Below are 25,578 nucleotides of genomic sequence, written 5' to 3' on the forward strand. Positions count from 1 at the left end.
GTCATTAGTGACAAAGCTGCCATAAATGACTGGCAGCTTACTGTACTGCAAGGTACATTTTCATGTGACCAGTAGTATACCAGGAGACTGCAGGGTGTAAAAAGAAAAGCTAAAAACATATATGAAAGTGAAACAATGGGGTATAAACGAGTTACATCATTCAGGTTTGGGTCCGAGACTCAATCTCCACTTAGATGCTGAGTGACTTTCTGCAAATCACTTAAACAGACCAATATGCTCAGGTCACCCCTTTATAAACATGCATGCAGATAACAACATACAAGAGTTTATGTACGTCTGTTTAGTACCACAGATTTCACAAAATACTGACTATTAGTTAGAATCCCCAACTTGTGGTGTCAACTTACTTTAATCAGTATATACTTTTCTGACTAGGAAGGAAGCAATATTCAACAACACATGGGAAAAACAGCATTAAAAGGTATTACACATTAGCAGAAAGCAGTTTGTTGCAGGAAGGCATTTCAGTAGAATACTGAAGCTTAGTGACAGTAAACAATGAGAATGCCCTAGTCTATGAAATGGTACGAGCATCTGGAAAAGCAAACTACCATGAGTAAATGAGAGGGAAGAAGACATTTTAACTAATCTCTCCTTAAAAGCACTCTGATATAGAGTCAGTCAGCGTCTCAGCTGAGACTCCTGTGCAAGCAACTTGTATGTGGAGAAGGAATTGTTTTCCACACACACAGATTGCTGTACTTAGTTTAAGTCATTGCTTTACATTTGGAATATAACTTAATTCTCTGCAACCAGGAAATATTTGACCTACAAATAATTCACTGCAACCAGGAAATCTTTGGCCTACAAATAACAGACTGTTTTGAGGAATCCTGAACCTGCAGGATGTGAGAATCTTTGACCTACAAATAATAAGACTGTTATGAGAAAACCCAATCAGCAGGATGCAAGATCTCTGCCCCCTAGCTCCAGACAGGGTTAAAACATTACCTCCGGTCACCTTCTGAGGGGAGTACACACATTCCCCAGATACTCCAAGCTTCTTCTCACCACCCAAAAACTTGACTGGCTACACTAATTTGACCATAAACTTGTTACCGCCATTACTGAAAGGGACCTGACACACACACACACACACACACACACACACACACACACACACACACACACACACACACACACACACAAAACCACACACAAGTTCACTTACTCAGATAACAAATAATTCAGTAGAAAAGATAAGTAATACAGCATTTACGTTACTTTTATTAAACAGGGAAGGTAGGAATAGCTACAGGCACGTCAGCTTCATAGTAACCTTGTTTTCTGGCAGCTCTCCCTAATCCCTTTCTTCTTTCTGGCATACATGCAGTAGAAGAAAATTCCATCAGGTTAATCACTGCAGCAGAACAAGGACAGTCCTCTTGTGAGCTCTTGTTCTAAGTGATGTTGTGTAAGCTCTGCTGATTCTTGGCTGCAAAATGCAATGTAACAGTACAGTTTCAACAGCTGTCATTGTCATGACAGTACCTTAAAATGTCTGAGCTGCAGTTAAAGAAATTCCCTAGGTGCCTCCTGCATAATCATTACACAGAGACTCTTGTAAAACTACTGAAAGTAAGTAACCATGTGACAATTTCAATAATTGTACCAATGCAAAATAATCCTTCCCAGACTGACAAAGACAAAGCACCTTACTTAAGCAATAGAGTGGACACTAGACTGTAAGTTCTACAAGCTGGCCTACAGGAGTACCAGGTTATTTTATTCATTAACAAATTTAGCATCATACAATCCCACTAAATATACAAAATGCAAAACTGTCCATAGAAGCTGTGTGGGAATGGAGACTACAGACTTGTCAAAATGGTTTGATAAATGTTGCACATATCCCATACTGACTTCAGCATTTCAGTTTGATGCACCAAAATTGGGCATTTTTAAGATAATCTCCTCCCACAAGCCACAGTAACAGTTTCCAGTTCTAACCTACCAAATAAAAGCATCACGTATGATGAAAGCAGGGACCCATACTTCTTTCCTCAATGGAATGTTGACTAAAACTTCTTGACAAAAGCACGATTGCAATCGCAGCGGCACACTTGTTACTGCATTCACTGCTTATGTGCTTCATTACTCACATTCTTTGTATCCATATGCAAGAAGCAGATACAAAGTTGTGACTCCACTTATCAAACAGAAACTGGGCTACACAGGTTTCAGGAACAGCAATGCGATGACTCAGCTAATGGACACTGTCCAGTGAGATAACAACTCTGCTCTGCCATAGATAAAACTCATCTCATTAGCAAAAGTTACAATCCCTTTAAGTGATATCCTTCCATATAAAGTAAAGCAGCTACTGATATCAACTCTAATATAAACAATCACAGGGTATGACAAGGGTAGGAGGCACTTAAGCAATTCAGTTTTTCAAACTGTCTGCAGCTACTGTAACAATACAAACTGAACCTGTCTCTTTCATTCCGCTGAGAGTCCTTAATCTCTACTGTAATGCCTTAAATCTAAGTGCTTTGATCCCCACCACCTGTACTAGAATACTGTCACAGCAATCCACCACTGTTTCTGTGAAGCAGCATTTTCCAAGTTTTGTCTCCAACCTGGTATACAGTCTCTTACCTTATAGTATCAAGGACTTTGCAAAGATGCTCTTGAAACTCACCTGGCACTCGTAATGTATTTAAACTAAAGTTATGTACTCACTGTAACGACAGATCTGTGTTGTCTGTTTCCGTCCTTCTTCAAAATACTGTTCTCAGATCAGACTTCAGCCACTTTCAAGCTTTTGGATCCAGTGCTCAGGCTCCTCCTCTTACCTATAATCCATGGCATTAAGTGAAATACCTCAGATCGAATTTGTCTCCAGGAACAAAGTGAAGAACACAAAGTCTAAGACAGAGGTAAGGAAGAAAAAACAGCTGAAAAAAACGGGTCTTGGTAAGTAACCTTTAGGAGCCAAGACTAGATCAGCCAGAGAAAACCAGGAGCCAGAAGATCAAATGCTATAAAGCACAAGGAGGGGGGAAGGTGGGTGGGGAGTTGAGGAAGGATGGAAACAGGAAATATTTGTGAAATTCACTAAGACACAAGAGTCAAATCCAAAACCTTTATTTTATAATTTGCAATACCATAACTACAACATAAATACATGAAACAGCACTTCTGTACAAAATCAAAACTAAAATCACACGGTCATTAATACCACTTGCTATATTCACTACATTTTCTAAACAGACTTGTTACAAATTATTCAACCGATTCCACATGCACACTAAGTGCATGAACAGCATCCTCTCATACTTTAGATGCATCAGATGCACGCTTATTGTATGTTGCTGTGGCTTTCTTAGCAGCATCTAAGACATGCTTTGGCAGCTTAACATAACAGCAGTCTGGTTTTGTGCATTTGAATGTGGCAAGCGAAGTAGAGTCATCATCAGTTGCTTAAACAGTGGCAGTTTCCCATCAATGCAAAGGACCCTCAGAAGGTGTGCCCAGCACCTGGACACGTGTATGGGTCCCATTACTGGACCTGTCAGGTTCCCTGTGTCCTCAATCTGATACTGGGTAAACTCATCAATTAATTGTTCAGCCTCAGCATCATTTTCACAGACACCCAGACAGAAATCAACACTCCTGACAAGTCCTAAAGATGCACCACTTTTTTGGCAGGATTAGTAAGGAATGCAGTGTCTTTCATTAAGCAATCCTGCATGGGAAACTTTTTAAGCATTTTCTGCAGCACTGCAACATAAAAAACTGTAACTTTTTATAAAAGTTAAATTCAATAACTGTGCCAGCAATATCCTCCTCATGGCTATTCACGTACTATTTGACTTCACATCCAATATGCAGCTCACCATTTGACAGAACATAGATACTGTCAGTCAACACTGAAGCATCACTGTGTTTGAGAAGTCTTGCAGCAGCTGCATCTCTCAGGAGTCTGGCAACATACTGTTGCAGGAGTTTATGAACAATGCCATGCAGTGTCAGTAGCCGATTTTCTCTGCTCTGAAGCTTAATGTTGAACTCCAGTAAATGTCCCAGTGCATACTCAACGAACATAAAAATCAAGTACAATTCACGACTCTGCAGGTGGCTGGAAATTAAGTCAATCTTAGCAGACCCTGGCTCTGCAGACAAAAAAAGGTTTAGAGCTAGCCACGTCTTCAGGGTTCTGCTAAGTACCTTTCCAAGACTCAGCCATCTAGAAGGTCCATGTCTAATAATCTTGAGGGGGTCAGTGTCTGTTAACAAAACAAATTCTTGCAGTTTCTGTTGTCTTTGAAGTGAAAGTACACATCTGATACAAGTTCTTCAACTCGTGAATGTAGTGCTTTTACACCAGCCTTACTGCATAGATCTGCCAGGTGGCATATGTTTATAATGGTGGGCTTCACTTCCTTTAAAGAGATAGCACAGAACTGTATTTTTCAATCAGTGAGGCAGCATTATCTAAAGAAAAACCCACAAAGTTGGAAACTGAAATGGTAATTTTGTTAGAGTGGATAATAAAGCATCAGACAATGCTCTTCCAGTTCCTGACACACATTCTGGCATAAGAAGCAACTGTATTACACTTTTGCCTGCCTTTCATCAAGGTAACCAACAAAGATCACCAAACGTTTGTCATCGCCCATGTCTGTGCTTTGGTCCATATACACACAGAATGGTGATTTCTGGCAGTTGGCAGGAGCATCGTTCTGGTAATGAGGCCCTACAACATCACGTGCAATGCAGGCTGCCTTTGTTGCTCCACATGTCTTTTTCCTGAGAACATCTTGATCCTCTCCACATTTCTTCAGAAATTTCAGGATGTGTTCTGCTGCAAATGATAAGTTGTGTTTAGCAAGGAGCAAAACAAAAACATCGTCTGCCTCAACAACCTTTGTATTGATGTTTACATAGATACTTTTATACCCCAAGTAGACTTCAGAGAATTTTTCCTCCGGTAGACAGCAAATGTTGGAGGTGTGATGGGGAAGAAAGAGGTACTTGGGAACATATTTTCTGGGAGTGTGGTGGGTTGGCGGACTTTAAGGATTCCCTGCGGGATGCACTGTTGGAGATGCTTAGTGGGTGGATTGGTGTGATGAGGGAGATGATTTTTCTGAGCTCTGATACAGAATTGAAATTGCCTAGACATGGTAAGGCCTTGCTATGTCTAATTATGGTAACTGCCAAAAAAGCAATTACTAGAAAACAGAAATCAAAATCTAAACCAACTGTATTAGAAGTAGTGAATACAGTAACAGAGATAAAACAACGGGAACTGAGATCTTTAGAAAAGAGTAGGAGCAAGCAACATAGGAAAAAATGGGAATTGTGGGAATAATACATACAGGGGAGGAATGAGGTTTAAAAGAAGGCAGGACTTAAATGAGCTATATAATGTTTGACTGAAAATGATTAAATAGATTATAACTGATGTATAATGTTTGCAACTGGGAGTGTGTCAGTATGGTTTGTGATGTAAAATGCTTGCAAGTAGGATTGTGTTGGTGTGGTTTGTTTTCATTTATCTAAATGTATGATTGCTAATGTCATAAGTGATGGTTTAATAAAGATGTTTCTTGTTTAAAAAAAAGGAAATTAATTGAATTTATGTAATATTGCTTAGGTTATATCCTATATAGCAATATATGTGAAATATAATGTTTCTTAATGTTAATTTAATACAATTTGATTACTTTTGTATAAATGTAAATTTGCCTGTGTCACAATGAAGATTCAATAAAGATGTTAAAAAAAAAACAACATTTGTACTCGCTAAACTCTGAGGTCCAAAGAAGTCTGCCATAGTCCTTCTTGCTGCACGCTTGCAATTCTGTGTTTCTTGCTGTTGGCAATTGGCATGTCATTGCAGATCATGTCGGCCACCATGATGGATTGTGAAATCTGTGTTACAGGTCTTGCAGAAAGCATATTTCCCTCTGTGCCTATTCACGGAAAGCCAGTTACAAGCGCTTGCTCAACTTGGCCGGAAAATTGTGCATCTCCTCCTCTTCTTTGGAATGCCATCTATATCCATATCCCTGTCCTGATCATAACCTGGGCACTCTGTACCTACCAGGTTTGTACAGCAGTGGTGTTACTGAAGAAAGACAAAGAAACAGGGCTATACAGCAGGAAGAAAAAGTTGAACCATCTCCTCAAAATTAAAAGATATGGGGCAACAGGCCCAAAATCTACCCACATCACTGGAAATTTCCTGCCTTTACATCATCTTCTACTGCTTGCCTCGGTTCGTTTTGCTCACTACAAATACCTGCATGATCAGATTATTCATTCCCTTGCTTCCACGATGACACCTGCAATCCTCCAATCCCCACTTGCCCACCTAACCAGTGTTGCATAAGACTGATTTTCATTGCAAAATAACATTTGCAGTACGCTCAAAGCACCCGTGATTCTATCTCAAAATCTATGTTAAGGATAAACAAACCCAGCTTAACAATTGTACTTGCAAAACACTTCAACAAACTGTAGCATGAAACGTACTTAAGCAGTAGCAATGAATACATAACTGCATATACCATGCCAATACTACCTGCATTTCACTGTCACCACTTCAGATGTGCTCTAGCCTTGTCCTACACACTGGTCTGTACCTGGCAAAGGTGCCTTGAAACTTTAATAAAATATGACTGAAAAATAATGCCACTGTCGTCTTCTTCTTCTTTCGGCTTTTTCCTGGTTAGGGGTCACCACAGTGGATCACCTGTCCACTCATGATTGTCAGTGGAGTTTTTACAGTGTCGAGTTTCCAGCCCGGCGCCCAACCTTCCACAGAAGGCACCTCTAGCTAATAAATATAAATAAGTTAAAAAAAGATAGCAGGCTAGGGGAAAATATCCCTAAAGATTCCAGAACACCAAAAATAAGTTTGTATGCTTTGTACTGTGCAGCCACAAAAATCAGGAGTATAAATCACAACGCGTAAGGGGGCTTGTTACTTCCTTTACACACACACACACACACACACACACACACACACACACACACACACACATGTGTATATTAAGCAAAGTACTGCACTGATCTACATGGACTTTTTTCACACTCAGTTTCAAAGGTTTATTCTAGGCTAACGACCACCCGAATCTTTACAAGCACAGCCATGCAACTAACCCACTTCTGTCCCAGAGTTCCTTGGGTGCCTATATGCTAGGTTATGTTAGTAAAGAGGTAGCTAAGAGTTATGTGTGGAGGAGGGTATGTTAGATAGGGATTAACTAACTTACTGTCAACCTCTGTCCATCAGAGACATGGGGGTGAGACCAGGGGTGAATCTGAAATTTCCCATCCAGTGATCAAGGTTTCTTTTGAATAAGGCCAGGGATGAACTCTGCTTCATGTAGATGGGGAGCTTATTCCATAGCATGGGGATCCTTTGAGATGCACATCGGTCTCTCCAGCATATTCTATTTATGTCGCAGGTCCTTGGATCTAGTGTTTCTGGTGCTATTTATTTTGTGAATGTGCAAGAAATCCATCAGAGTTGAATCTGAGGATGCCTTATATGCTTGAAATCTATCACTTCTCAGTAACCTGTAGCAGAGAGGGTACAGAGATACGGCCTTAAGGTGATCTACTTAGGGCACTGTAGTCATACCCTAGATTCTCCTGGTGAGGAACCTTTGAGGACATTCCAACTGTGGCAAGTGCCTGGTTAGGTACCTGCCAAAGGGGGCACTGTATTCAATGACAGGTCTGATAACGGATGAGCACAGTAGTACTATAACTTCCTTGGACCTGGATCCCATGCCCTTGCTTATTAGTTGAGAGATACAGAACAATTCCCTTACTGTCTTAACTACATGCTTGTCAAAAGTAAAAATTACTATCTACTTATGTTCCCAAGTCCCTAACTACTGGTCAATGCTTAGGAATATTTTATTGATGGAGTAATTAGCTTGGGAGAAAGATTACCCAAAGGGCACTATAATGCATGCCTTTGTGTTGAGTTTTAATCTGTGGCTTTGGCGCCAGTCATTTGTTTGTGTTAGACCCTCTTGCGGGATGCTGCTGTCGAGTAGGGAATCTGACAGTTGCCAGCTTACAGTCATCTGCAAATTTAGTGATCCAGAGGCTTTTGACATTAGCCTTTACTTCTGAAGAATAGATCCCAAACAGAAGCGGGCCCAACATGACACCCTGGGGTGATCCACTGGTGACCTGTCTCTTGGTTGAGGCTGTCTCACTAATCCTGACTTCTTGGATCCTATCTGTGAGACAGCCAGACTCCAGCAAGTTATGTAGGGATATATGCCTAATTCTGAGAGTCTGTCAACAATACCCAAATGGGTATTGTATTGAATGTATAAGTCAGGTTAGGGTACGTGGTGTGCACCATTTCCTACTAATCTATAGCCTTATTGACCCTCTCAAAGTAGTCTACCAGGTTGAGTAGGCAAGACCTTTCCTTAAGAAACCCAATCCAGGATGGGTCCAGTACTTGTAAGTTGCCGATGTCTTTGCTGATCATTTCCATGATAATCCATGCATGGCTTTGCATATCACACCTGTCAGACTGATGGGTCTGCAGTTCCCGGGGTCAGTTGATGGTCCACCCTTATTGACAGGTACGAGCATTGTGGCCTTCCATTCTCCTGGCATGTAAGTTGTTTTGAGGCTGTAGCTGAAGAGGGCCTTAAGTAGTCCTGCTAGGTCTTGTTTTAGTCTAACAGGCAATTGCGGATGTTGTTGGGGCCCAATGAAGCAGTGTTTTTGGCCTTAGTGTGCTCCACTAGGACCTGCTCCCTGTTGATAGCTGGGATATGCTACTGGAGATTTCACAGGGATGGTCGAGGTGAAGTTAGAGCAACATTTATTAGCCAGTAGATTTGATATGTCACCTTGGTCAGTAAAGGTTGTGCCATTTACTACTAGTTCTGCAGACTGCTGAGTGATTTAAGGTTCCTTATATAACTGAATAAGGCCTTGTGATTGTCCTTAGCATAGGAGGCTATTCTGACCTTGTAATTGACCTTGCTGGACTTTTATTAGCCCTCTAAGTTTCTGTTTAGTTGAATCAGAGCGCTCTTGTCTTTCTGAGAAATGCTTTCTCTGATGCTGGCCATGGCTTTTTTCCTTCTTTTATATACCCTGTTAAGGTAAGGATTCCATTATAGGGTTTATTTTTGTGTTAGATCTGGGCTTACTTCTGGTAGGTACAGCAGCCTCAATGTAACCATTTACATTTTTATAAGCTTTCTGTAAATAATTCTGCATTTGTATATGTGTTCTCAGGGTTTGGGGGAACCATGAATTTTGACACATTGATGCTTAATAGGATGTAGTTTACTTTAGAATAGTTCCTAACTTTTATGGGTTTAGTTGGGGTTTTCTGGGTGGATTTTTATTTCGAGGGAGACATCTTTGTGATCCAACCTCACCAATTGTGTGTGTGTGTATGGGGGGGGGGGGGGTGTAACACAGTCCCATGTTTTTGAATACTAGGTCCAGTATGTTTGATCCCCTGGTTGGACTGTGCACTATCTGGTCCAGGATGTTTCTGTTAAAAAGTCCAAGAAACGTTGTGCCTGTAAGTTAGAGGTAGAGCATGTTTCCCAGTCAACATGCACTATCTGGTCCAGGGTGTTTGTGCTAAAAAGAGACATGGTATCCATAAGTTAAAGGCATAGCATGTTTCCCAGTCTAGATAGGGGTAGTTAAAGTCAACAATAAAGAGGTTATTTGGTTAGATGGTCAGTGCCTCTAGTAGGTCTATGCAAAAGTTGCAAGATCTGTGGGAAATAGAAGGTGACCTGTAGCTGGCTAGGAGGTGGTAAGAAACCTTGTCTATGGAGACTTGGACATGGATGAACTACAGGACATCAGCTTGTTTAACTAAGCTGGAGTTGTATTTCTGCTAATGTAGATCAAGACACGTCCACCTTTAGCCCCTGCTGTGCTTCCATTGGTCTAAATGTGCAAAAGGCATTGTAGCCTTCCACTGCTGGAGTACTTTCTGTGGGTTTAAATGAGTAATATTGTCCAGTTAGATGACTTGCTCAGAGAAACACAATCGCCATAATACTGTGTATCAAACTCTGGACCACTGGACATAGCTTGTTAACAGCTCTTTGTTCTAATCTTCTGCAAAGCCAGTTGCCAAACCCATAAAAGCTCACATCTCTAATCTTCAAAAAACAGCTCTGCTAGGCTCTTCCTTAACTCAAACACTATGGATAATGGCAAATGGAGATGAAAGGACATGTGCAATAACCGTAGTTGTCTGATGAGGGTCGCTGCTACAGTAGAAGTCATTATGGAGATTGATTACAGACAGTTGTCTACCTTCTAGTTTGATTTCTAGAGCTTTCAGACATCCTCATGATGGGACTGAGCTTCTCTCCTAGCCAATGACACTGGCTGATCCATGACTAATAAGGGGAGCAATTTGCAACTTTTCACTTCTTTTTGGCTGGATGGCTATCAGCAAGTATGTCCTATCACACAGCCACAGGTAAATGGACCTTGTCCCTAATGTGTGAAGGCCCTGGGGACACAGAAATTAGATCAAACCTAGATTCCAAGCTCTTCAGAGTAGGCTGCCTAAGAACACAGCATTTTTTTTGGTGGGGGGGGGGGGGGGATAATGCCACTGTGATTATGGATAAACCAGAGCAGAATGAGGGACAAATCCAAACTTAATCTAGGACACAAGATATAGTTACTAATAACCTGAGGCACTGACAAAATAAGAGAATGTGAATTAATAAACATTTTTTGAAGTAGAATTTTGTAACTTTGTCATTATCAAATGACATGCACAACATTTTCTCCAAAAGAAATAGCTCTCAACGAATCAGAGACAAATCTAAAAATTATCAAGTACGATCAGACACACTTAAAGTACTAGTCAAACTTGATACACTGACAGAATAACAGAAGGCGAATTAATAAACACTTTCTGAAACAATTCTTGTCTAGTGCACAGATCACTAAATCAGCAAGCAATCCAGAAATAATCAGGGACAAAGACACGAGACATTGATGGAATAAGAGAATGTAAACAAGGTTATAATTCATCACCTTATTTGCGAACTCCATCAGTCGTAGGGGGGAGTAAAGGGGACAGAGGCGAGCTAACACTGGAGTCAACAGCAAGGAATAAGTAATACACAAATAAAGGAAACCTTATATCCTCATGTCAAATGACACATACAAGAACTACATCTCACAGTTTTAACACTGTGCACCCACTGCCAGAGCAGAAGAATGTGGGCTTTAAAATTTTGATGGCATCTTCTACGTTTAAAGGTAGTTACCCAGTCCAGAGAACCACTGAACAGCCTAGCTCAAATTCCCAGTCCCTCTCTGATCCCTCAGTGCCCACCTTATTTTCTACTACCTCGTTTTCAGAAAAAAGTAACAAATGAAAATGTTCATAAATATAATTTACGACGGACTACAAATGACAGCAAACACAGCATGATTACTTTAAGTTAACTAAAATCACTGCAGCACTTAAAAGCAAAACATACTACTGAACTTCTAACTGCCCTTTTCCAGCATGTAAGCGACCGTATTGTACATCTGGGTGAAGGAACACAAACAATACACAACATACTTTGGGAGCTGTAGTGCTCAAGTCAGAGTTTTCCTTGAGCAGTTCTAAGTCTTGGCATTATGAACACACAAGAAACTTACACTCAAAATGAAATTCTACTGCATAACAAAACAGGGATAACTTTAACAATAATTTTTTGTATAACACCTTCCATACAAATAACTAGCATGCCTGTACAAGGCGACAAGTACATATTCATCCTGAAGAAAAGAAAACAGTAGCTAAAGAACCATCAGGAGGATAATTTGTTAGTATTATTACATCCATGTGGTGGTCCAAATACGAGACAACACAAATAAAAATAAAAGCATGGGGTCTTCTACTGGTTCTACAATGCATGCCCGTAACAGTAGGGTAATAAACATACATTGCATGTCTAGCCTGACAAGCAAAATAAAAATGCCCTACCAACCTGTTAGGACAAGAAATTTGCACAAAGCCTGATATAATTCTGGGAAAAAGGCTCAGAAATAGGGATACATTTTAGATATTGTTATTGTAATCTTTGAAAACTGCTAGAACAGGATTTTTGTGTTAGCATGCACTTCCTGAAGAATATGAAGTCTGAAACTCATACGCCTGTCTATCTAGTGACTTTAATCCTCAGATCATGAGTTACTTGACTGGTTCATATACCACAACGGTGACTGGCTGCAACTGCAGTATATAAACCAATCAAAAGTTTTGTAGCAGAGCCAACGCTGTTCAATGCGAAACAGTGGAGCAGCTATTTGACTGGTTTATATCCCACAAAGCTGACTGGCAGTAACTGTGGTATATGAACTGATCAAAAGCCGTGTAACATAGCCAATGCTGTTAATGTAGAGCAGGGGAACAGTGGACTCATTTATGGTAAAATGCGGAGAATTCTGCACAATCTGGTGGACTTGGCTGCTCAGGCTGCATGTGTTAAAGATATTAAAGTAAGCAAGTACTTTTTTAGTTGTAAGAAGTATAGGTTTTACAGTGTAACAAGAGATAAAAGGCTGAAGAAAAGCAAGTTTAATGTTCACATGCCGTGAGCTTCGGCTGCTGGAGTGGAGGTGGGGTGTACACAGGGGTGACAGAAGATGTTGAAGGCTGGAAGGGGTGCAAAAGGAGTACTTTGTGATCTAAAAGGGCAATTTTTTTAGCCGATTACTGGCACAACAAAATCATACATGTGACTCAAGATGTATAATGTAAATATGTTACATTTGAAATTACTGCACAGAAATTTCCTAGAACTGTACAAATGAAGCTAATGTTGTGCCTATATGGTATATGATCCAGAAGCCATATATTTAAAAGTTAGAGAGGAAAGTGCAGTACTGCTGTAACACACATACTCCTACCACAGAGACAGAAACCAACACAAAAGAAGTTAAACACTTAATTCATACTGTTAAACACTTCAGTCGGACTTTAAAAAACAGTTCGAATGAAGTGTTTAACAGCTTCCCATGGCTCTTTTGTGGTGACTGCTGAATGTGTTTTAGTGTGCAACTAGAGCTTAACAATAGTAAGAGGTACTTAAAAGCTTGTTAAGCACCTTTCTGATGTCAGAAAGCTGCTCAACAATTATGCCTTTTCCCCAAATTCAGAGCATAATTATAGTGACACACACTACAGGTCATTTGTTTGTGTCTTTCGGCTTTTCCCAGTTAGGGGTCGCCACTGCGGAACTCCGGTCTGCTAATGATTGGCAGTAGATTTTTACATGCCGAGTTGCCAGCCCTGACGCACAACCTTCAACGAAGGAATGCCCATTTACACGTCTCCACACAGAAGACACTCTAGCTGAGAATCAAACAGGACAACATCTTACTGTGAGGCGACAACGCTACCGCAGCACCACCACCGCAGCATACACACTACAGGTCATTTACCTTTCAAAAATAAGACATTAACTGCATCACAGAACATGTAGATCCTGGCAGCATTTATAATTCATTGTAGTTTGACAGAAGCTTTATGAGGGCTCCTGCCCTCCTGGACCCGCCTGTTCTACAACAGGCCCTACTCACAAGTGTGAACAGAATATTAGCGTGCATGCACGCGTGTGTGCATGGAAGGTGGGGGTTGGGAACAGTGAGATTATTATTTCTTAAATTCTCCTTGCAATCAAACATCAGAGGTGTGCACAGAAGTCACTATAACATCTTTGTGACCAGAGAAAGTGGGTAATGACTACATAAAAGATCAACCTGCAAAGCATTAGTATATGCACGTAACACAAATGCTGGAAATACACATTAAAAAAAAACTGTCACGTATAATAGGTGGTAACAATAGCTTTTTATCATGATGGCTATGCTGTTCATATTGTCCTGGAAAATGAATGGCCTTACAAGTATTGATAAAAAGGAAAGAATATTGAATTATATTAAGAAATGCAGAGTGCTAACAGCAATTCTGCAGGAGACGCATTTATAAAGAAATTAGCATATGAATTTGACAAAGATATTCAGCAGAATATCAGGGACAGAAGAAAAGATGAGTAATTATACTAATTGCTACAGGGGTTCCAATAGTGATAGATGAGAGAAAAAACACAAAATGATAGATCTGTGGTAGTAAGGGGCTACTGACAAGGGAGGAAGATTACAATGGCACATATTTATATTCCACCAAAAACTGCTATTATGGAGCTTAAGAAATTTTTGAGAAAAATAATCAGCTTTTAGCCGGGAATATTATTTACAGGTGGGAATGGAATTTGATTTGCAACAGTGAGGATGTATCAGGGGGACCTAGAAGGGAAAATATAACAAAAGAGGGTAGATTTCTGAAGACATTTATGAAAATTTGGTATGAAAGATGTGTATTCAGTTATAGGAATTCTGACAAAATTTACATATTCTTCCACAAGGTGCAGCAAGTGAGATAGACTAGACAGAAATGATATTTCACATGAACATGTGGACTTAATTGACAGCTTTGACACATATCCAATAACTATTACTGATCATACACCAATAAAAACGAAGATAAAAAGGCAGGGTAATGAAGTAAAATAAGACATTGTTGCTTTCCCAACTACCTGTTAAAAAGTGAGGAATTTAAGGAATGGGCAGTGGAAATTATATGAAAGTTATTAAGGAAGATACAAATATCTTCAGAAATGATAACTAGTGATTGGAATAAAATGGATTGGAAAAATGCGGTTGAAATAAAACAAAGATATATGGTTAAGTAGTAATATAAATTACTTAGAGGGGACTGACAAAGGTTAAAGTATTACAGAATAAGGGGAAATTCAGAGAACAAGAGGAGGAGCAAATGTAGAGTGCTAAAGACAAAATAAGGGAGTAGCTGGATAATATGTGTGAGTGTAGAAAGACTGCAGTTAAGCACAAACAATTTTAGCACAATGACTTAGGCAATAGAAAGTTGAAAGGGTTGTCTCCAAACTTATGGAACTATAACAAGAAAAATAAACAGAGATCCTGCAGAGGTTTTAGGGATATTCTAGAATTTTTAAAAAACATGTGTATAAAGCAGAGAATTGTGGATATCAAGAAACAGTACAAATGGAAATATTTATGGAAGACTTAATTATACCAAGGTTAGAGGCAGATGTGGCAGTTAAGATAGGAGGGGATGAGATAAAACAGTGATGTATAATCAATCTGCAGGTAAGCCTCCAGGAACAGATAGTATTCCTGTGAAAGTCTACGAATTAGGAGGGAAGAAAGTGAAAAATATTTAAAGATTTTAACAATTTTTAAAAGGAGGGGAAGCATCAATATATTGGAAGAAAGCTATGGTGGCTGTGGTACCTAAAGATGGCAAATACTCTTCAGATCCAGCTTCAAACAGACCTATTTCAATTTTGAACCACAATTAGAAAGTGTTTATGTCTATATTAGCTGAGATAATGGCAAAGGTGCTGCCAAAATTGATATATATGGATCAATGTAGTTTTGTGGAGGGGAGGCAAACATTTGACAACATTATTAGAATGATGATGATCCAGAGGGGAGCAGAATATAAGAAAATACTTCTGTTGTTGATGGGTCTTGATGCAATGCAGAGAAAACATTTGACAGAGTAAGCTGGGATTTTATGAGAAGAGCATTGAAAGCATTTGCATTCCCAGATACAATTATAAAGTTAATTAGAAGGATATATGAAGAATCAAAGGCAAGAATTAAAGTAGGAAGGTTCTTCTAAGATAAACTGTGTTTGAAAAGAGGAACTAGGCAGGGGTGTCCTCTTTCCCTTTGTTGTTTGCTTTATAAATAAAAATAAGGGACTACAAAATACAAGGATATAATTGGTATTGTAATCAATAAAAGTTGACTTTATTTGCAGATGATACTGTTTTGTAACTGACAAAAAGATAATACAAAAACTGAGAAACTGGAAATTCTTATTTATGGATGTGGATAGTATGATACAAGCACTGAATAAGTTTTTAGTCCCCTTAGTCTTGTACACAGCTCAAGCATGCTTGTATCAACCCAAGGAGATGTTATGGATGATAATTAATAAATAACTGAATGAATTAATCTGGAAGGAAACAGGGCAAGAGTTAAGTGGGATAAGCTGATGCTTTCAACAGTAAGGTGGTTTAGGTTTACCTGATCTGAAGGGTACACAGTTATGGCTCATATGCATAACACAAACAGAAAGTTATAATTCACAGTGGAAAGGGATGATAATGAAGCAAGGGGAAGTCCAAGAAAGAGAGAGAGTGAGATTTTGGATGCATATCCTCAAGAAGAGAAAGTGCAACAGTTCAAGGAGTTACTCAGGGCTCTAGCACCCCAAGAAGAGGAGAAAGTAGGTGGAGTTGAAGAAGAACATCAGCACCTCAAAACATCATGTGTGAAGACCACAGAACAGAACAGATAGGTGTGTGAGCCAGTTATGGAAATAAGGTACATAAGGAAAGTTGGTGGTGGAATGCATAAGTCCTAGAAGTTGTCAAAAGGAAAAAGGGAGTGCAGGAAAAAGTGGCAGATAAAAAAGATGGACCAGGCTAGGAAAGAATATTGGCTGGCTAACAAAGAGCCTAAGAAAGGAGTTGCAACAGCAAAGAATAGGGCATCAGAGGCACTCTAACAGCTTCTGAAAAGTGATGTGGCAAAAAGAAACTATATCAGATTGCAAAGCAAAGACAGATAAAGAAGATAGTCTGACGCCATTCATAAGGGATGTCAGCAACAAGCTGCTCACCACTCTATAGGACATCAAAGGGAGATGTAAGGAATACTTCCAGCAGCTTCTAAATGAAGAGAATCCCACAGAAAAAGCTGTACTGCCCCAGACACAGCCTACAATGAGTGAAGAAGAGGATTGCACCATAGAAGAAGAAAGAACGGTAATAAGGAAAATGAAGTCAGGGAGTGAAACAGGCCCAGATGAGGTCACAGCAGATATAATAAAAATGCTGGGTGAGATAGGAGAGAAATGGCCCCTGAGGGTATTCATAGCAGTGTGGAGAAAAAGGCGTATGCCAGATAACTGGAGAATAAGCATACTCATGGCATTGTGCAAGAACAAAGGGACATCCACAACTGTGGGCAGTACAGAGATACCAACTTCTGTCACACTGCATGGAAGTTCTGGAGAGGGTGATTGACAAATGGATATACACAGTGTTACAAAGTTAGAAGGGAGATGAGCGGCTCAGATTCAAATCAGGATGCAGCGCAGCTGACACAATGTTTGCAGTGAGACAGATAGTTGAGAAGAAGCTAGATATGAAGAAAGAGCCCAATTGGGCAGTTCGAGACTTTCAGAAAGCATAGATAAGGTCCATAGAAAGCAGATTTGGGCAGTCCTGCGGTGGTTCAAAGTCCCAGAAACACAGGTAAAATGAGTGCAGGCTATGTACAAGAACCCAATGACTTAAGTATCACAGAAGAACTCTGAACTGCCAAAGGTGTCCCAAGTAAAACAGACAATAAATAAAAAATCCTGAGCACACCACCACGTAGTTTGGACAAAATGTGAAAGTGATAGGTATTAAAACATGCAAAAAGCACTTTAATAAAGGAATAAAATAAGTAGTAAAGTTTTCATTTTATTTTATGCCTTTATTAAAGTGATTTTTGCTTGTGTTAATACCGCTCACTTTCGTATTTTGTCCAAACTATGTGGTGGTCTGTCCAGGATTTTTTATTAATTTATTCAATGACTTAAGTATGGACAGTGTTCAGTCTCACAGAGGGGTTCCCAGTCGGAGTGGGTGTACATCAGGGTTCATCTCAGAGCCAACTGCTTTTCATACTGGTGATGGATTACATTAGCAAACAGGTTTGAGGGGACAGATCTAGAAAGTTGATGTATGCAGATGATGTGACATTACAGGCAGTCTCAGAGCAAAGAACAGGGGAATGGAATGGAAAACTGAAGGCACATCACATGAAATTGAATACAGATAAGACAGTGGTAATGGCAACAAATTGGAGAAATCAGAAGAAGCTGAGAATTCAGATAGCAGGGAAGACAGTGGAAAAGGTTAACAGCTTCAAGTATCTGGAAGGGATGGTTGAGGAGAAGGGAAGTCTGAATGAATAAGTCAAATCTAGAATCAGAGGGGCTACAGCCAACTGGGATAGATTGTCAGGTGTAGTGTATGACAGAAGAATGCCAAAGAGCTGAAAAGTAGGGTGTACAATACAGTGATGTGACCAGCATTACTGTATGGTACAGAAAGCTGGGTAGTAAAGGCAGAGAAGATGAGAAGGCTAGAGGTGATGGAAATTATGTGCCTGAGAATGGTGATAGGATGCATACTGTTGGGCAGACAAGAAAATGAGGACATAAGAGTAGAAGCCAAAGTCCAAATGTTGAAAAGATCAAAGAGAACAGATTATATTGCATAATAAATAATATATAATATATAATATAAAATAATTATAATAAATAAATAAATGCACAACAAGGAAGGAAGAGGAAACAATGCCATCCAGCAAAGAGCTTGATGGACTCTGTGAGATAAGATCTGAGACAGTCAGGCATGAGTGTCGAAGAAGGTAGAAGTGTGGCACTGAATCGGGAAACAATGACAATTAACATGACACCCCGACCTCATGTAGAAAATAGGAAAAAGGGGGTTGATGATGATGACACTCAGAAAGAATAACACCAACCACACAGAATATTATATTTATAAAGTAGCAGAAAGCATTATAACATCTAAACCAATACAAGAAAGGAGAAAGAAAAATGTTATCAAAAGGGATGACAGCAAGTAGGGGTACAGAAAATAGGTAAAAAGGGGCTGGAATTTACTGAAGAAACCTGGCAAAGGAACCAAGATACTTAGAATAAATAACTCAAGCAGGAAAGGTAACGGAGTGAGATGAGGCCAAGAAGAGATTTGGATTGCAGGCTAGAGAATGCCTTCCCTACCAAGGCTTGATGTCAGACTACAGGAAAAGAGAAAGGGTTAGGAGAATTTTAAGTAAAAGACCTGCTCTGGTAGAATTTTTACTTGAATCTATAAGAGAAGCAGTGGTTAAAAAGAGATAAAAAGGGCATATAAAGTATTGCATGATTACTACAAGAATCAGTTACAGGAACTTAGAAAAGATTAGGAAGAGACAGAGGTTAGAAAAGCAATTTACAAAAAAACAAAGCAAAGACATACTTATGACTCCCAAGAATGCAATCACGTCCAGAAGGTTTTGCATTTTTGTTTGGAAGTGTTTGCATAGATATTTCTATACCCTAAGCAGACTTCAAAGAATTTTTCCTGAGGTAGACAGCAAAAGTTGGAGGTGTGATGGAGAGAAAGAGGTAACTGGGAAATATGTTTTGGGCATATAATGAGTTAGAGTACTCTGTAGGGAATTTTTAAATCTATCACAAATACTGTGTGAGCAAATAACTGCTAAGTAAAGAGATGAATCCTTTAAGCTGGGATACAGGAGCGTAATTGCCTACGTATAGTAAAACCTTATTAAGTTTAACTCTGTTGGCTACCAAAAAAGCAATTACTAGAAAATGGAAATCAAAGTCTACATGAACTGTATCTGAGGGATTGAATTTTTAAAGAGCTAAAAGAACTGGAAGAGGGATCTTTAGAAAAAACAAGCTGCAAATTACATAGAATTAAATGGAAATTGTACGAAAAAATACATGCATAATAATGTTTGGGAAGAGAAGGAGTGAAGTTTAAGGGAAGGCAGTTATTGAGTAATTTTTTGCAATGTTGGACTGATGATAGTAACAAAGAAAATATATGTGGTGAATATTGTATTTAAATGGGAAAAAAAGCCAATCCAACCTAAGAGAACAAGGAGGAAGGATATGGATCCAGGAGCCCATGGAGAATGGTCCAAGCAAAGCCTGTACTGGATCTAGACAAATAATCCAGTTTTTAATGCCTTGTAAAGGTATGTACAGAGAACCATGCAGCTGTTTCTCAAATGCTTCTAGACCCCACCCCTATGCAATATGCCATCAAAGAAGACAAGCCCCTCAGAGTGAGCCTTGATAACACCTGGTGGACATAACAAAAAGCAACAGCAGAAGGCAACCATCTGCAAACTGTCTACTTTGACATAGGTTGTCTTTTCTTGGTCCCAACAAAAGAAATAAACAGCTATTCAGCTTTTTTAAAGGACATGGTTCAGTCAAGGAATATACCAGAGTTGCCTATGCATATCCAGAGTCTGTATAATCCTTTCTCACTGGTTCTGAGGGTTTGAACAGAACACTGGGAGAATGGTGGCCTCATTCAAAGTAAACTCAAAACGGCTTGGGCATGACTGAAGGATTTGTTCATAATGACACCCTATCTCTACGGAAGACCAGAAAGGGTTCACCCATCATAACAGCTTGCAACTCGGATACTGTTTTTACATGGTCTATACTATGATATCGCACACTCAGAAGAGCGAATGACACATAACTGACCCCATGTAAGTGAAAGCTTACAATGTTGAAACCTCAGAACAGCGATTTTTTTCCAAGGGAAAAAAATTGCTGTTCCGAAAAAAAAAATGCAAAACATGACATAATGTGGGGGGCTGTGCCCCCCGCACACCCCTACTTAAATATACCAACTCCGAGATCGCACTACAGTGCCGAAAAGGCAAAATAACGAAAGTGGCCAAACAAATTCTTTCCCAGGGAAAGAATTTGCTGAAAATCCATTTCGCTATTTCGCCTTTTCACGCTTTTCAGTTCGACAAAGAAGCATTCGACAACCTGCGTCTGCAACAGTGTAATAGGGAGCCATTTTTACATATATCAGTGCAATGAGAAAAAAAGTTTTCCATGTAATGAACCTTAAATCTGCTTCATGCCCAGGTTCCAATGGAGATGCAGTTAACTTTTTCACCATAGAGTTAAGATCCCAGGAAGGAGCAACGTGTTTGCATGGTGATCACCTGTAACACTCTTTTCAGAAACTGTTTTACCAAAAACATTAAGGAAAGTGGAAGATCCATGAGCAGACACGCTGAATGGATGCAAGACATACTTTGACAGAGGTGTACAAAAGGCCAAAGAATCTAGTAACTCACACAAATATTTGAGCACCAGTGATACATAACCCCTGAAAGGACCCTGTCTACTGGGTAGGTACTGACTAGAAAATCTCTTCCACTTGGCAATATAAGCTTTTCTAATAGTTGGTTTTCTTGCCTCCTTTTGTACCTTCTGCATGTACTAAGTAAAGAAGTGCCTAAAAGGAATTAGAATTGAATCATCCAGGCAGTTAGCTGAAAATGTTTGAGACTGGGTTGTAAATAAACTCCCCTATCTTTGTATGAGTCAATCCAGTCTGTGTGAAGAAGCTTGTGGCATTTGCCATTGGCCAATTCCATAAGAAGGGAGAACAATGTTGTTTTGGCCAAAAGAGGGTCACCACAATTATTTTTGAGAGTCCTTCTGAATCTTCATAACTACTGTGGTTATCAGTGGAAAGGGTGGGAATGCATACAAGGGACATTCCAATACACAGGAATGAGAAACCATCTGTTTTCCAGTCTTGCCTGCAATGAGTATTGGAACAGAATCTGTTGAGTTGTCTGTTCTGAATGAAGTCAAACAGGTCTACTTGAGGTGTTCCCACAAATTAATTAATTCCTGGAAGACACCTCATTCAATTTCCATTCACGAGGGTTTGTCACTTGTCTACCATTATGTTTTGCTCTGACAGAATGTAAGACGTTTGGAGGGTTTTGAGTGCTGAAGAATTACCTTCCAAGTTATCATTGCCAGCCTGCACAGAGAGTACAGCCTTGTAATCTCTTGCTTGTTGATGTACCACATCATTGTGGTGTTGTCAGTAATCACATGGAGAGATCCTGGGGGACCATAAATGATGTCATGTATTTGCTTTAGTCTGAGGAATCCCACAGGCATAGCACCCTTAACCCCCGCAGAAGTTGCCACCAAGGAAAACCTAAGGGGTCTGTAGTTGCAGATCGACTTGGAGGTAAAGGAGAAAAGAAGAGACCTGCATTTGCGTGTATTGGTAGTCTCTCTCTGTGCAGTTCCTTTTTTTTTTTTTACAAAATCCAAGATGGGTACCTGAAATCCCCAACAATGCAAATGCTGAGTCAACTTTTTTTTCTTTTTTTCTTTTTTTTAAATAAGCCATTGCATCTTTCTCATATGTAACCCGGTGAGAGAAATCATGAGAATAATAGAAGCCATGAGCCCCAGAACCCAAGATATTCTTTGGCTGAAGTCTGAGACTGATTTGAGAAGCACAGTAAAGTTTCCAGATAAAAATCCACCTTGTTCTGTGTCAAACTTAAACACTTGCTAGAAAAATATAAATTGTTGCTGATATGTATAACGTTGATACATTGCGGAGCTATGTAAATGTAGTTACTGGCTTGTTTTATAACTTCTTTGTTTATCTATTGTTTTAAAACCAAATAAAAAGAATTTTTTTTAAAAATTGCTGCAGTATGTCTCTAAGGCATGCTAGAAAGACAATCCTGTGTGATGGGAAAGGAAGAGGATTTCTAAAAATTTATCTGGAATCCCGGATTGGTCATAAGAGATGAAACCCAAATTAATGGCTCTTGACATCTGGGAAAAGACTCTGCAAAGATAAGCAAGTCTCATCCAAAGAAGAAGAAATGTGAATGCTATTCAGTCTGTTAGACAATCTATAAACACCCCTGGAACAGTACATAACCCAAAGAGTAATGCAGGGACCTGATAATGTGATACAAACACAGAAAATATGAGAAATTTCCTAAAGCATTTCGCTATGGGAATGTGATTGTATGCATCCTTTAAGTCAAGTGTTACCATGAAGCTTTCCTGGGGAATGAGGGGTAACATATTCTGAAGGCTAAACATCTTGAATTTTGGAACTTCAGGAAGGAAAGATCTAAAACTGGTCTCCAAGAAGACTCTCTGTGGTACCAGAAACATTAAGGCCTTTGCCCCTTTAATTTCATGGCACTGGTTCTATGACTCCTAGGTTAAGTAAGTGCTGAAGAACTTGAGGAAAGAAATTATCTTTGCTTTGGACAGTGTGGAAGAACACACCTGAAAGGAGGTTTTTGTATGCAGTGTCAACTGTATACCTCCTCAACTACCTTTAACAGCAAGTCTGTCACAATCCAATATGTTGCCAAAGGGGAAATACACAGTACAAGTTGCTGGGATAGGTTTTTGAGACACAGGGACAAATGGGGAGGAGGTCTGAGATGTTTTTGAGAACTGAAGGCTGTGAAGCAGGGTTGTTACAGGCAGCGTTATATATGTTCTCCATGCCTGGCACTAGTGGAGGAAAAGGTGTACCCTTGTGGTGTATCTATTTGTAACATAATACAATATCTCCTAAGTTCAGAGGAAATGTCCATTTGTTCCCATAAAAATGGATCTATATCATATTATCGAAACCTCCATCCATCGAACACCTCTTCTTCAACCTGTTTTCATTAAAATCTGAAATTGAATGATTGTTCCATCAAACTTTGTCCCATAGTAGCCAACCTAACAACCGCGTCAAAAACAGAAAAATTTGAAACCCACCCTGGTGGGAGATTATGCCCCCCAAATGTGCCAATGTGGGGGGGGGCTGCACCCCATACACCTATCCAACTAAATATAACAATTCCAAGACTGCACTACTGTGGGGAAAAGGGCAAATTCCCGACGATGGCCCACTGGTTACTTACTGTAGAAAAAAGTTCAATGGAAAGATCGTTCAACAAATTCAGGTTTCGATGAAAACTGGTCAATGAAGAGGTGTTTGATGGATTGAGGCTTTGATAATATGACATAGACCCCCATAAAAACATCTCATTCATCTTGACGATAATCTAAAAAAAAGAAAGATTTTCCAAAGGAGGTTGTTAGAACATCAACATCATAGATTTGGACGTGAAAATCTGAAGGAGATGAAGTCCTGCCTCTATATCAGAATTATTTGATGATGTCCTCCTCAGGAATTTTTGTACTGACCTGATTTGCAGGTATTATATTATGTGTACCAGGACTGACACTCTATAAAAACTGTACAGCTAAGATAAGACATTTTTTTAATACCTACCATGTCTTTTGAAGTACAAAGCTTAACCTTTTCATTTTTATTTACAGGTATTCCTGATGATTGTCCAAGAGAAGGGACGTCTGCTCCATCAAGAGTTTTTCTTCCTCAGCCACATCAAGCAACATTCCCCAGTAAGCCTCTGTGCTCGAGCCAATATAGTTCTTCCAAGCCTGGCCTGAACACTGGCATGGCCGAAGAGGATGTGGCTGACCCTGGTTCATGGTGGTCCAAATGACTACATCAGAGGAAACCAGAGAGGAAAGTGAGTGGCCTGAGGAATGACTGCTGGCCACTTCAGTCACCCACCTTCTGCTAAGGCAAAGATTAAGGCTATGGAGTTGGCAAGGGTTCTTTAGTATGTTTTTTTCTTTAGTTTCCAGAGACTACAGAAGTAAGACCTGCAGGAGTGTGGTAACTATCAATGCTGCAACCAAAAATGATACTTTGGATGCAAAGGTAAGTAGTCAAATAGTTTGCACATATAGCATTCTTACCCCTTCACACATACAGAATACCCAAGCATTGTAATGCATAAGCAGCACACTAAATTCATCTCATAAACCCTTTCAACATAAATACATTCTGACAGAAAAAAATGGCTGGTAAGTTATCACAGCATGAACAAAAGTACTACATGACCTGTAGTCATCCCTACCCAACTAAAACACTTCCCAGACACACATCTTTTACTTGAAAAATATGAGAGTTTAGAATAAGGAGTACATTGCTTCAATAAATAATCCTCCAAATTACTCAAAGCTAAAAACAAACGTCCTTGACAAAAAACTTCCGATACTGGGGACTTCCAAAATGGCTTCAGATTGAGGAGCAGCTTAATTTCAGCACTCTCAGTGTCAAAACAGACACTCAGAAGAGAGAGCTAGTAAACTGATACTTTTGGTAAATTTCAGTAGCTGGCTATTAAGTGCACTGCCTAGATGTCAGCAAAAATAAAATTCAGAGAACCTGAAAGAAAATCAATCACAAAAAGTGAGGATAAAACACTGATTGGGAAAAATTCTGCAGCTGTTCAGAAAAAGCAGTGCAAGCTACAGCTTTGGTGCAAGACATGACTACCAGTAACCTAGAAGAAAAAATAAGTTAAAATGTACTCAGATTAAAATAAATGAAACACTGAAGGAGTATATCAACTCAAATAAAAAAGGGTGGAAAAAATGGAGGAAGTTTTAAAAAGATATTCAGATGAAGTGATACAACTGCAAAATCAGAGGTTGAAATAAAAAAAGGCTGGTTGAATATGAGACTACTCAAGAAGAGATGTTTGAAAAATAACTGAATTAGAAGACAGAGACTGTATGAATTTTATGAAAGCACAAATAAGCAATTAGACTGGTATTACACAGCAGGAATTGTTAACTGAAAGGGCATATCATGTGTATGCTCCAAACCTGGCCATGAGAAAGCAACCTAGACATTTAATAGTAAAGATGCAATCCTATCACAAGGAGTTGATTCTGACAAAACTGTGGCAAAAGGACAATGTACTAAAAGTTGAAGACAGTACAGT

The 25,578-nt window shown here is 39.4% G+C and overlaps 1 protein-coding gene across 1 annotated transcript in view; it reads right to left on the minus strand.

The window, feature by feature from the left end:
- Positions 1–25,578, minus strand: part of LOC122803825 (aarF domain-containing protein kinase 1-like) — a 755,009-nt gene that overhangs the window by 338,991 nt on the left and 390,440 nt on the right. The window lies entirely within an intron of this gene.

Source organism: Protopterus annectens, chromosome 6.part0 (genome assembly GCF_019279795.1).
Source record: "Protopterus annectens isolate FY-2018-M chromosome 6.part0, PAN1.0, whole genome shotgun sequence".
NCBI lineage: Eukaryota > Metazoa > Chordata > Ceratodontiformes > Protopteridae > Protopterus > Protopterus annectens.